The following is an 11093-nucleotide window of genomic DNA, read 5'->3' on the forward strand; positions in this document are numbered from 1 at the left end:
ATGTCTAGCAGTGCCAAAACACTGGGATTGAACTGCACTGTGGAAAAAGTGCTGTGTGCTGTAAACTGGACTCAGATGGATGTCTGATTTGCTCTGCTCAAAAGAACAAATTAGTCATGCGAATTCAAAACTTTGAGAGAAATGCCTCTGCAAGACAAGTATTTTTCTTTCATGAGTGGTACTTGGCTATTAAAATAATAAGTATAGTAATTTATTGGCCTTAAATTAGTCATTCAGAAGAAGGTCCCTGTGCTTTTGCCCTCAGGGTGACTTGCTTTAAATCTATTATTTTGTTATGCATAAAACCTTTTCTAGCCTGCTGTGTTCTCCTTGTGAAAGTTGGGAACCAAAACGACTTCTGTAAGTGTCCCCATTTCCCTAAAAAGTGAAAAAGTGAATTCTCTGCTGTTGACAAAAAGCAGGAGATGAGCTGAGGCCTGTGGGCACCCAACCTGTGCAGGAGAAACTCTTGCATTCTTGGAAAATGGCAGTAAGAAGACAGGATTGGGTGCACATAATTTTAATGCCATTGTTTACTTTCCCCAACTTTTTCTCTTATTCCCATTTTGAAGGCTGCCCTGATTTTACAGAGCCTGAGAAAACCCAGCTCGGTGTAAGTCATCAAAAGATCAGTGAGATGCTGGTCTTGTAAAAAAAGTTTCCTATGTGTTGGAAGGAACAGATGAGTGACATTGTGTGATTGGTCAGAGGTGGGACGGAGAGGGACCTTCCAGACCAAATCCCTGCACACAGCAGTGGCATGTGGGTATGCTGAGTTGGAAAGACCCTCTTGAACCATTTCCTGGAACCCCAACCATAGGATGGGCCAGCTAGGAGAAAAATGGCAGAGGTCTCTTTGCTCTTGTTTCTGTTGAACCTTGGTAGAGCTTTCAGAGGAGGAGGGATGAGATCTTTATCAGCAGTGCAGCTTTAACAATTCAGACAATAAATGCATTGTCTAGTGAAAAATTCTTCCAGAAAGCTTGCAGTAAGGCTTTCTGAACAGAGGAAAACCTGATCTGAATCAGCTTTGTGTTGGATTCAGAACAACTATAAAAGGTGTGTGGAAGAGGTCTCAGCCTCTCCAGGAATGTGAACTGATGCAATTTTACTGCAGAAAAGTGCTCTTTTTAGCAGTGTTCAACATAAAAACATTGAAATCAACTTCCATGCTGTGCCGTACAGTTCAGGCCACTGCTTACCTCTGATAAACCAGACCTTCATGGTAGACAAACAGGCCTCAAGCATTCTGTCTGCTCCTTTGTTTTGCTGTAGACCTGTCACTACAGCTCTGGGTGGCCCAGAATTAGGGCTCCCATATTTCCATCTGGGATTTGTCAAGTGGAAAAGTCCCAGTGACTATCTGGGAGCAATCTGATGGGACATGTGCAGGGCATGGAGAAAGAGCAACTGCAGCAACAATGGCTTAGACTCTCTGGATGCCTGGCACCAAAGTGAGAAAGGCTGCACTTTTCTGCTGGCACAAGTTGGAAAAATGAAAAAAAACCTCCATCTTTAATCATCAGAGGTGTTGATAAAAATATGATCCAAAAACGTTCAGCTTTAACAAGATGCAAACAGCATGCACAGCCCTACAGAAGAGCTTTGTCACATCCCCCATTTGCAGCATGTTCCTTCCCTGTAATTTGCTCCAACCCCTTCTGTGCCAGTGCAGGTGAGCACAGCATGCAATGCAGCATGGAGCATGCAAAAATACAGACCACAGAAATGGCATCGGGAGAAAGACATCTCTGCTCTGAGGATATATTGAAGCCTCAGAGGCAGGAACAGCCCTTATAATGTGCATGATGGAGGAGGACACAGCTGCAATGAGAACAGTCATTAGCATTGCATGACTCATTAAATTCATGTTACACTGGGTGGTAGTAATGGAGAGAGGGTTATCACCTCTTTTCTTTCCCCAGGAAATCTACCTTTGGTTTTGGTGTGCAGAAATACAGGCAGTTCATGACAGGAAGAGAGCTGGGTTGTTTTTTGGCCAGATTAACAGGCTGACCTGCCTCACTGTGTGGAGTCACAACTGTGGTGGTGACAGCAACATACAGCCAGGGCTGGGCTGGAATGAGATGGGACAGGACAAGCCGGGTTTTCCCTTTGGGCAGATTTGAATTAGTTTGAACTATTCATGAAAGCCCATTTTTAATTTGCCCTTTGGTAAGGATGAAGAATTCTCTTTTAATGGGGAAATTGTGATGCTCCACTTTATTTTGGAGACACTCTAACCACAGCATCCTGCTGCAGATCATAACTGAGTTAAGTGTGTTGAGCAAGTAATATTTTGGCTGCTAACAGTTGAGTCAACATCAGGGTGATCAAGATTTAATCTGTTACTTCACAGGAGGAGACCATGCTGCTATTTTACAAAGCCCATTTCATCACAATATCAAAGGCTTACTCTGGGGTGGGGACCTGCAATTGCGTTCCTGTCAAACATATGCTACTTTCCAAGCACAAATAGCTTTCAGCTCCTTGCAGTTCAATGTAATAACTGGTGTTCTTTAACAATTTTATCAGTGACATCGATGATGGAATTGAGTGCACCCTCAGCAAGTTTGCTGACGACACCAAGCTGAGTGGCGTGGTTGATACGGTGGAAGGAAGGGATGCCATTCAGAGGGACCTCGACAGGCTGGAAAGGTGGGCCCACATGAATCTAATGAGGTTTAACACAGCAAAGTGCAAGGTTTTGCACTTGGGCCAGAGGAATCCCAGGCATTTATACAGACTGGAAGGAGCAGTCCTTGAGAGCAGCCCTGCAGAGAAGGACCTGGGGGTCCCAGTGAATGAAAAACTTAACATGAGCCAGCAGTGTGCTCTTGCAGCTCATAAAGCAAATGGTGTCCTGGGCTCTATCAGAAAAGGGGTGGCCAGCAGGGACAGGGAGGTGATTATCCCTCTCTACTCTGCCCTTGTGAAGCCCCATCTGGAGCACTGTGTCCAGGTCTGGAGCCCCCAGTACAAGAAAGACAGGGAGCTGTTGGAGAGAGTCCAGAGGAGGGCCACAAAGGTAATCAGAAGGCTGGAGCACCTCCCCTATGAAGACAGGCTGAGGGAGCTGGGCTTGTTCAGCTTGGAGAAAAGAAGGATGCGGGGTGACCTCATTGCAGCCTTTCATTTGCTCTCTGCAAGATTAGATTAGATGAGGTAAGGATTCCTTCTGCCCTTACAGGCTATCCATTTTGTCATGTGGATTACTTTTAGAGTTCTTTCATTTTATTGCATTAAAATTCTGAAGTCAGGCAGTAATTTCTAGTTCTGCATGTGGTCACATCAGCAGATAAACCATTTTACCCCCCAGGGATGTGGAAATATTATAAGTTTGTGACAATCTGCTTGGGATATCTTGATGAGACTCAGTGTTAGGAAGCTTCAGGTGACTCACTTGAGCACAGAACCGGTATTTTAGCAATTGCCAATGACCACAATGAATCTCAGTGTATGCACAGGGTGGTGCAAAGCTCTTTTGCAGTGCCATCTCTAGCTGAGGTGGTTATTGCAGTAAGACAGCTCTTCACTGAAGGACTTGGTGGATGGGCGTGGATGATGTATTGACAGTTGTTCTAGATGATTGTAATGGTCTTTTCCTGCCTTAATGATTCTATAATTCACCTCTCTCCAAAACCTGCACCAGACCTCCTCAGACCCATGCTGTGCCAGAGAATATGGGGTGTGAAGAGCAGAGAAGACAAATGAACAGAGCAGGACTTTACAGAGGGACCAGGCTGAGCCCTGCGTCCTTCTATAATCCAAAGTTGGGAGAAAAAGCACTCTGCACCTGAGGACTCTTCTGGAGAGAAGGGTAAGTGAGGAGCCACCACCAAACCTGAAACGTGTACTGATGGCATATTTTGTTCTGAGAAGTTTAGGTTGACAAAGGAGCCTGTACAAAAACAGGAGAAAGCAATTGCTTATAATAAATGTGCAACAGCCTGGTCAGATCTCCAGATCTGACGCAGAGGAGAACCATCACCCTGGTCTTAGGCATGCCTGAGAGTACTGATGTTTGAAGAGTGAAAAGTGACTCTTAAGAAGACTTTTTTGCAGTTAGCAAAGAATCTCTGTGAGGTAAAAAGGAAGGTCTGCTTAGGAGGTTCTCAGTAAGGTTGAAAACTTACAGCAGTGCTCTGTGTTGCGTGTTTTCTGATTATAGGATACTGAAGCAAAGCAGCCAGCAGAGCTGTAGCAATTTGGGTGTGCAATCAGCAGGGCTTGAAGGGGACTGAGATCAGAGGAGCAGCAGTTGGTGGGCACTGGAGCAGTTCCTATGACCCCAGTGAGGGGCATCCTATGGGATGGGGGCACCAGGTGGCTGGGGTTGAGGTTGGTTGTTGAAAATGCCTTTACTTATTGGGAAGGATGACAAAGGAAAAGGAAAGTGAGCTATCTGGAGGGGAAGCGGTCACGATTTTCTTCTCTCAGCAAGAAGGGGCTGGCAGCAAGCTAATGACTTCTGCAAGCAAGGAACCAGATCTCCATTGCTGCCCTTCCCCAGCCAACACTCCTGGTAGAGTGCAAAGTGATAAATGTGTAAGTCCTTCCATCAAGAAACACAACCTCTCTGGGTTTCTGTGCCAGCCTGAAATGGAATGTTAGCTAAACATTGCCCTTTGAAGTCACAGCTAGATTTCCAGTACTCTTAAGTCAGCCTGGAAGTGCATCAGGTTGTGGAGCTACCTAAGTCTTTTGATAATGAGATGTGCTACGATATGATGCCCAGCAAAGGAATATCTGCATCACATCCCTGCATTTCCTCCCCTAATATCCCCCATTTGTTTGCAAGCCAACTGAAGAACAAGGATAAGAAAGAGGTGAAATTGGAAGTGAAGTAGCTCACCTATAATTGCTTGCTTAAAAAGAAAAAAGTTTACCTTGACATATTAGATTACTCACACCTCCTGAAAGACCCAGAACATCAACACATTCACCACACTCCCCTTAGGTATGAAGTCTTAAACAACATGCAGATGTGGCACTTATGGGCATGGGTTTGTAGGCATGGTGGTGAAGGGATGATGACTGGTAATCTTAGAGGACTTTTCCAAACTTAATGATTCTGTGATTCTAAGAAAGCCTGTGTGAAGCCAAATTCCTGCCATGGTTTGGTAGCTTTGCTAAACTGCTCCTCATTGTACCATGCACACACTGAAGTGCAGTGTAACTGTTTTGGATACATGCCCTCCAGTTCCACCTGCACAGAGGAGACTGGCAAAATGAGTGAAGCACAGCAGTGGAAAATACATATCCATTATCTAATTACCCTTTGCCATCTCCAGAAATCCATAATGACTGAGGTCCAAAATGCATTAAAAGCCTCTGAACCAATCATTTACAGAAAATCACCAGCATCATTGCAATTGGCTGTTTCTAGAGGTTAGCAGGTGCCACACTGCATGTTACGATACAAACAAGAAATGTTAGAAGGGACCTGAAACATCCATACTGGTATCAAACAATAATACTGCTGGAAACTGTGTTATGGATTAGAATTCATGGATGTACATATGACTGTTAATAATTTTAGCAGGGCTAATTAAAGTTTTTTGTCTTGGCTTTTTTGTTTGCTTGTTTTGTTTGACAAACAAATCTTTATTAAAAACAGAAATAATGTCAGATAAGATTTATACTTTTTCTTTGGAGGAGTGAATAAAGAATTGAAATTTCAAAGTACATATTCAGGTCTCCATGCTGCTTGTGTCCAAACGTCTTTGGAAGGACTGGGAGAGGATGCAGAATCAGGACTGGTTTTGGTCGTCTCCCACACTGCCTCATTTGCAGTTTTTCAGCACAAGGGAGTTTCTCTTTCCATTCCACCTTTGCCTTCCCACTGAATTAGAAGGCTCACACTACTCTGCATTTCTCTCTCATCCCTTCCCTTCCTACAAGAGCACTCCATCATCATGGTTAAGCCAACTACCACTGACCTTAGAGCCACGTGCTAAAACACCTCCTGGAGCTCATCAGTCCTGAACATGCATTTTTTTGGTCTCTTTTGGTGGCATCCCAAGGAGCAGCACCACCAGTCACACCTTGCCAAGCTGGTGGCTCCCAGCACACCAGGAATCCTAGCACTCCAGATGCCCTGATTAAGCATAACATAGAATTATAGAATCATTAAGGTTGGAAAAGACCACTAAGATCATCTAATCCAACCATCGGCCCACCACCACCATGCCTACTAACCCATGTACCTCAGTGCCACATCTGCCCTTAGTATTTCTCATTACATATTACATAGCTTTGCTAAGGCATTTTGAAGGGCAGGTTAGGTTTTACAGCTATTGTGAAACAAGGGTAGTTCAAAGAGTAACATTAAGAAATAAAAGATGAAATGCAGGCTCAGGGAAGAGGAAAGCAAAGTGTGTAGGAAAGGACTAAGGGGCCAGACCCACCTACTGCAGGAGGTATGAGAGCAGAGGCTGGGTTAAAATCACAAGCACTACATTAGAAAATAAACTCATTATGCTAGATTGTAGAGACTTATTCCTCTAATGCCTTGCCCTGGCATAGCTCCTCTCATTACATGCCCATGTGAGCTAAATGAGACACTGCTTTGTAACGTCAGTGCAAACTACAAAAATGATCATAGCTTTGTCTAGCACCCAGCATAAGTCTCCTAGGAACAGCACTAAATCAAGCTGGGCTCCAGATGCTCCTTCATATATGAATACACGCATTCCTCCCTCTTGGAGTTTCAGACCTAACCAGGCAGATCTTACTGAGAAATTATCCCATGCTCCATACATGTGATTCTGCTGATTTTGCTGGAAAATCATGCCCCTCTCCGTTGCTGGCAGCATTTGTTAATAAAATGATGGTGAAGGGAACCAACACAATGGGATTCAACCAGCACTTGTATCCAGGGTGTTTCTCTGCAAAGCAATTCCACAAGCAAAACTAATGATGATGAACAATGATATGTGTTACTATTATTTCTGAGAAAATGCTAAATTACACTAGCCTGGGGAGCTGCAAGAATGGTTTAATAGAAATCTCCTTGTGTCAGTTTTCTTCCCAACACGTGCAAGTGAAGCCCACTGGGAAAATCCTCCTGTGGAGAAGACAAATCCCCCTGGAAACAGGAAAGCTCTCCAGAAATACTGCCTCTGAGTAAAATAAAATATTCCTAAGATCTAGCCTAGATCTCCTCTCTTTTACTTCAAAGCCATTCCTCCTTGTCCTGTCACCATCAGACCATGTAAGAAGAAAGGCAGAGCAGCTGCTATGTCTTGCTCTGAGAGGTACCAGCTTCTACTGAATGAGCTGTGGTGTGGTGGGAGAACAGAGCTGCCCTGAGGCACACAAGCCCTCTCCTGTCCTTTCCCATCATACAAGCAGCTTTGATTTCATCCTGATGAGGAAAGGCCAAAGAAAGCACCAGCAAGTCACAACCAGGAACCAAAGAGGAATTCCTGGACATGGACATTTCTATCAATGATTATTCCCTCTGGAGCAAGTAATACTGAAATCATACAAGGAGAAAAGAAAAAAAAAAAAAGCAATCCAGAGATTAAGGGAAGTAATAGAAGAGGTTAGGGAGTAATCAGTTGCTTTCAGTCCATCTGCAAGAAACCATGAGCAAGGGGGACCCAGCCCACCATGGTCAGTCCACAGCCAGGAGCATAGAACTGAAGGATATGAACTGTAGACTTCTGAGCTGGAAGAGCTTAATTTGAGCAGGGAGAAAAGGCCCAGCTGTATTTGGAAAGAGCCTGAGGGAATGTCCCAGCACACTGTGATGGTGGATGACTTCAGCTGTTGAGGTTGGGCAGGATAAACCTTGGCAAGGTGAAAGCCAAGAGAAGGAGAGGAATTTCAAGGTGAAACTGTTTTGCACACCATTTCTAAGCTAGAGAAAGGTGCTTGGAAATACCAATCTCCAGCAATGAATATTTCAAAGGGTATTTCAAGAGATGGTCAAGAGGTGTTTCAACAGTTACCAAGGCTTTCAGAAGGGATTTTGTGGGCACAGGAGTATTCTCCTCCTGTCCTTCTACCTCAACTATGCATCTACTCACGTATCAACTTGTGGCCATTTCTGTACTTTAAATACTACTCTGTTTCACTCAGTCACATGCAAAAAGACTCACTTCTTCTCATGAGACAGCACCATTAATCTTCTGCCAGTGGACGATGGCCCAGGATAAATAATTTTCATTTACTCCTTGAGTTTATTGTTTGAACTTCACAAAAGAAGGAACTGCTACTGCTTCCTCTCTGAAGCTGTGCACCATTTCAGACCAGAAAGGATCTCAAGATTTAGTACTTCATTTCACATGCTTTTCTGTTGAGCAAGCTAGATGACAAACTGCAGAATTCTTGCACAGTGGAAACAGACTTGTCTTGGAAATTATGAGACTGCAACATTCCAAATATTATGCATTATTATATTTGGCTGAAACAAGAACAATCTCTTCTGTTGTTTTTTGTGTGTGTGCGTGATTTTCTGTTCTTTCTTTTTGTAGTAGCTGTTGTTGTGTTTCTAATTATTCATTTGCAAATGCCACAATTAAGAAAAGCTGCAAAGGGTGTAGGCTGTATGTAACAGGATCAGCGCAATGAATATTAGATGCTTCTGTCAAAGAGATAAATGTCTGTGGAACGTCTGATTGAATAATTGCAGACAAACTGGAATAACAAAATCTTGTGTATGTACCCCAGAGAGTGGAGAAATAGGCTATGTGAAGGACTGAAGTTCACTTGGGCTTTAAGGTTCAATAGAGAAGGCAGAACTGAAACTATTTTTGCAGTACAATATTTACATTTGCTTTTAACCTTTTGAAGGCCACATAACTTCCCAGCAGAGGCAGCTGGAACCAAGAAGCTTTGGCCTATAAAAGGAAGCAGGCCCACAGAGGAGGATATCAGCAGACAGAATAGCTTTCAGACAGGTTAGTGGAAGCAGTGGAAGAGTTGGGCTTAATACTGGAACAAGATCTGCCTAGGAAGACTTCCAGAAAAGGTGAACATGTCCAAACACCTATGGGGTTGGTTCCTATGAATGGTGAATTCATAGGACTCTCTTACCTTTGCTTAGTTTCTCTTCTCAGAGCTTGTAAAATGTCAGGACTAGAGGCAGCTATCGATGTGTACAGGTGAAAAGGATGTGCTGTTCCAAGAGAAGGCAACATTTTGTTGGTATGTTGTTTCAGGGCAGCACAGCTAAGGGTCCCTTCTGCTATTGCTGCAGCATTTTCCTGCTTAATTAAAGAGTTACCAAAAAAGCACTAATTTAAGTAGAGCAGCTGGAAAGCTGTGGCTGCTTATATTTGGACAAGAAGGTGCAAAGGGCTACATTCAAAATGCATAGCTGGGCCCAAATTACAAGAACCTGCTATTATTCCTGGAAGGATTTTAGTCTTTGTGTGCATCCCTAACCTAAAATAGTTCCCTGTGCCTATTCTGAAACCTTCTGAGGCCTGTGAATTCCAAACAGCATTTTATGTCTGATTCTCGGGCACTGAAATCAATGACAAAGCCTCTTGGGATGAACCTACCTCATCAACCACTTAGGTCCAGCTGTGCCTAGTTGTTTCATTAGAGGAACTAATGGCCCAATACATTTGTTTTTATTTGCCACTGTTGGCACACTTATTCTGCAGTGATAATGCTTCCATTAAGACTTTTGTAAACATCACTATTTAGGCATATTGTTTGGAGGGAGGTTGAATGCTCACATCACTGGTGAGTTGCTGTCAAGCTATTGCCATTCGTATATGTTTTGTGTTATCACCTAGCCCTGGTATGTTAAGTATAGTACTTTTAGGTAGTATATTTCTTAACCTATAGCTACAGAACAAGCAAGAAAAGCAGAAGTGAAAACATTTTCATGTCAGAAACATTTGATGCCACAAGGCACAGTCTCAGAAGGTCTCGAAAATGTCATAGAATCATAGAATCATTTGAGTTGAAAAGGACCTTTAAAGGTCAGCTAGTCCAACTCCCCTGCAATGAAAGGACGTCCACAGCTAGATCGGGTTGCTCAGAGCCTGGTTCAGTCTGCTATATCTGGATACAATTATGTATCTTTAATGATACACATAGTAGATTATCTGTTACATTCTGAATTTATTGAACACTTTGGGTCAATGCACGATCATGTTCACAGAAAGCTTGGTCTTTTTTTATATGCAAAGTTCATAGAGTCATATCAGAGGCATAGAATGCTCAAGTTGAAAGGGACCTTATAAAGCCCATCCAGTTTCAACCCCTGCTGTGGGCTGGGTACCCCTAACCAAATCAGGTTGCCCAGGGTCCCATCCAATCTGGCCTTGATCACCTCAGTGATGGGGCATCCACAGCTTCTCTGGGTTGCCTGTGACAGTGTCTCACTACCAAGGTCCTACAGTCTACAAAGTGGCTCCTGAAGGGCTGATGAGCAGTTTGTTGCTGGATCAGGCTCTTTAGAGACAAGCTCTTGGGCTCCTGAAATTAACACAAAACCAATACAGTGCAGAGGAGGCTCAGTGAAAACACTGGTCCCAAGAGGCAATTAAAACTGAGCTAGGATCTTGTTAATCTTCTGTGCTCAGCTGCTGTAACCTGCAGCAGAAGGCTGCTAAGGTTGATAGGGGACAAACAGCCTTGTGGTTGAAGATAGTCACCCAGTCTCCTATGCAAGCTTAGCGTGTGTCTAGTCTCCCTGGCCAGGTTTATCTTACCTCAGCTCTCTGATGGAGAGAGCAGTCAAGACTTGCATGGTCCTAAACTCTTACATGGTCCCTGGGAAGCCATGTACTCTTTTATGCATCCTGAGCTCAGCTCTTCTTCTTTACTAAAGAAGGATGCCCCCCGCTCAAGTGTCAACTTGTCTCTTCCACTTGCTGCCAGGGAGGAGTGGTTGTAGTTTCAGCAAAGGGGAAGGCTGCTTAGCAGCCAAGCCTGGATCAGTAAGAACACACAGTATTGACAGAGTTTGCTTTATCAGTGACACAAATGCTGCTGAGCCACAAAACAGCTGAGCAACGATGTGTCAAGTCATAAATAACTCATCATGAGGAAAGTGTGCACTGTCTGGGCATAGAGCCATAGCATTCATCCTTAGATACGCATTCAAATCAGCTCCATTAGTATCA

At 43.7% G+C, this 11093-nt stretch overlaps 1 long non-coding RNA gene across 1 annotated transcript; it reads left to right on the plus strand.

The window, feature by feature from the left end:
- The first annotated feature begins 2464 nt into the window (after nucleotides 1-2464).
- On the plus strand, nucleotides 2465-8373 carry LOC125701400 (uncharacterized). The gene is made up of 3 exons (XR_007380231.1): nucleotides 2465-2658; nucleotides 3653-3820; nucleotides 7025-8373. It is a non-coding gene; the product is annotated as an uncharacterized LOC125701400 (long non-coding RNA).
- Nucleotides 8374-11093: the final 2720 nt, after the last annotated feature.

This window comes from Lagopus muta, chromosome 1 (assembly GCF_023343835.1).
Source record: "Lagopus muta isolate bLagMut1 chromosome 1, bLagMut1 primary, whole genome shotgun sequence".
NCBI lineage: Eukaryota > Metazoa > Chordata > Aves > Galliformes > Phasianidae > Lagopus > Lagopus muta.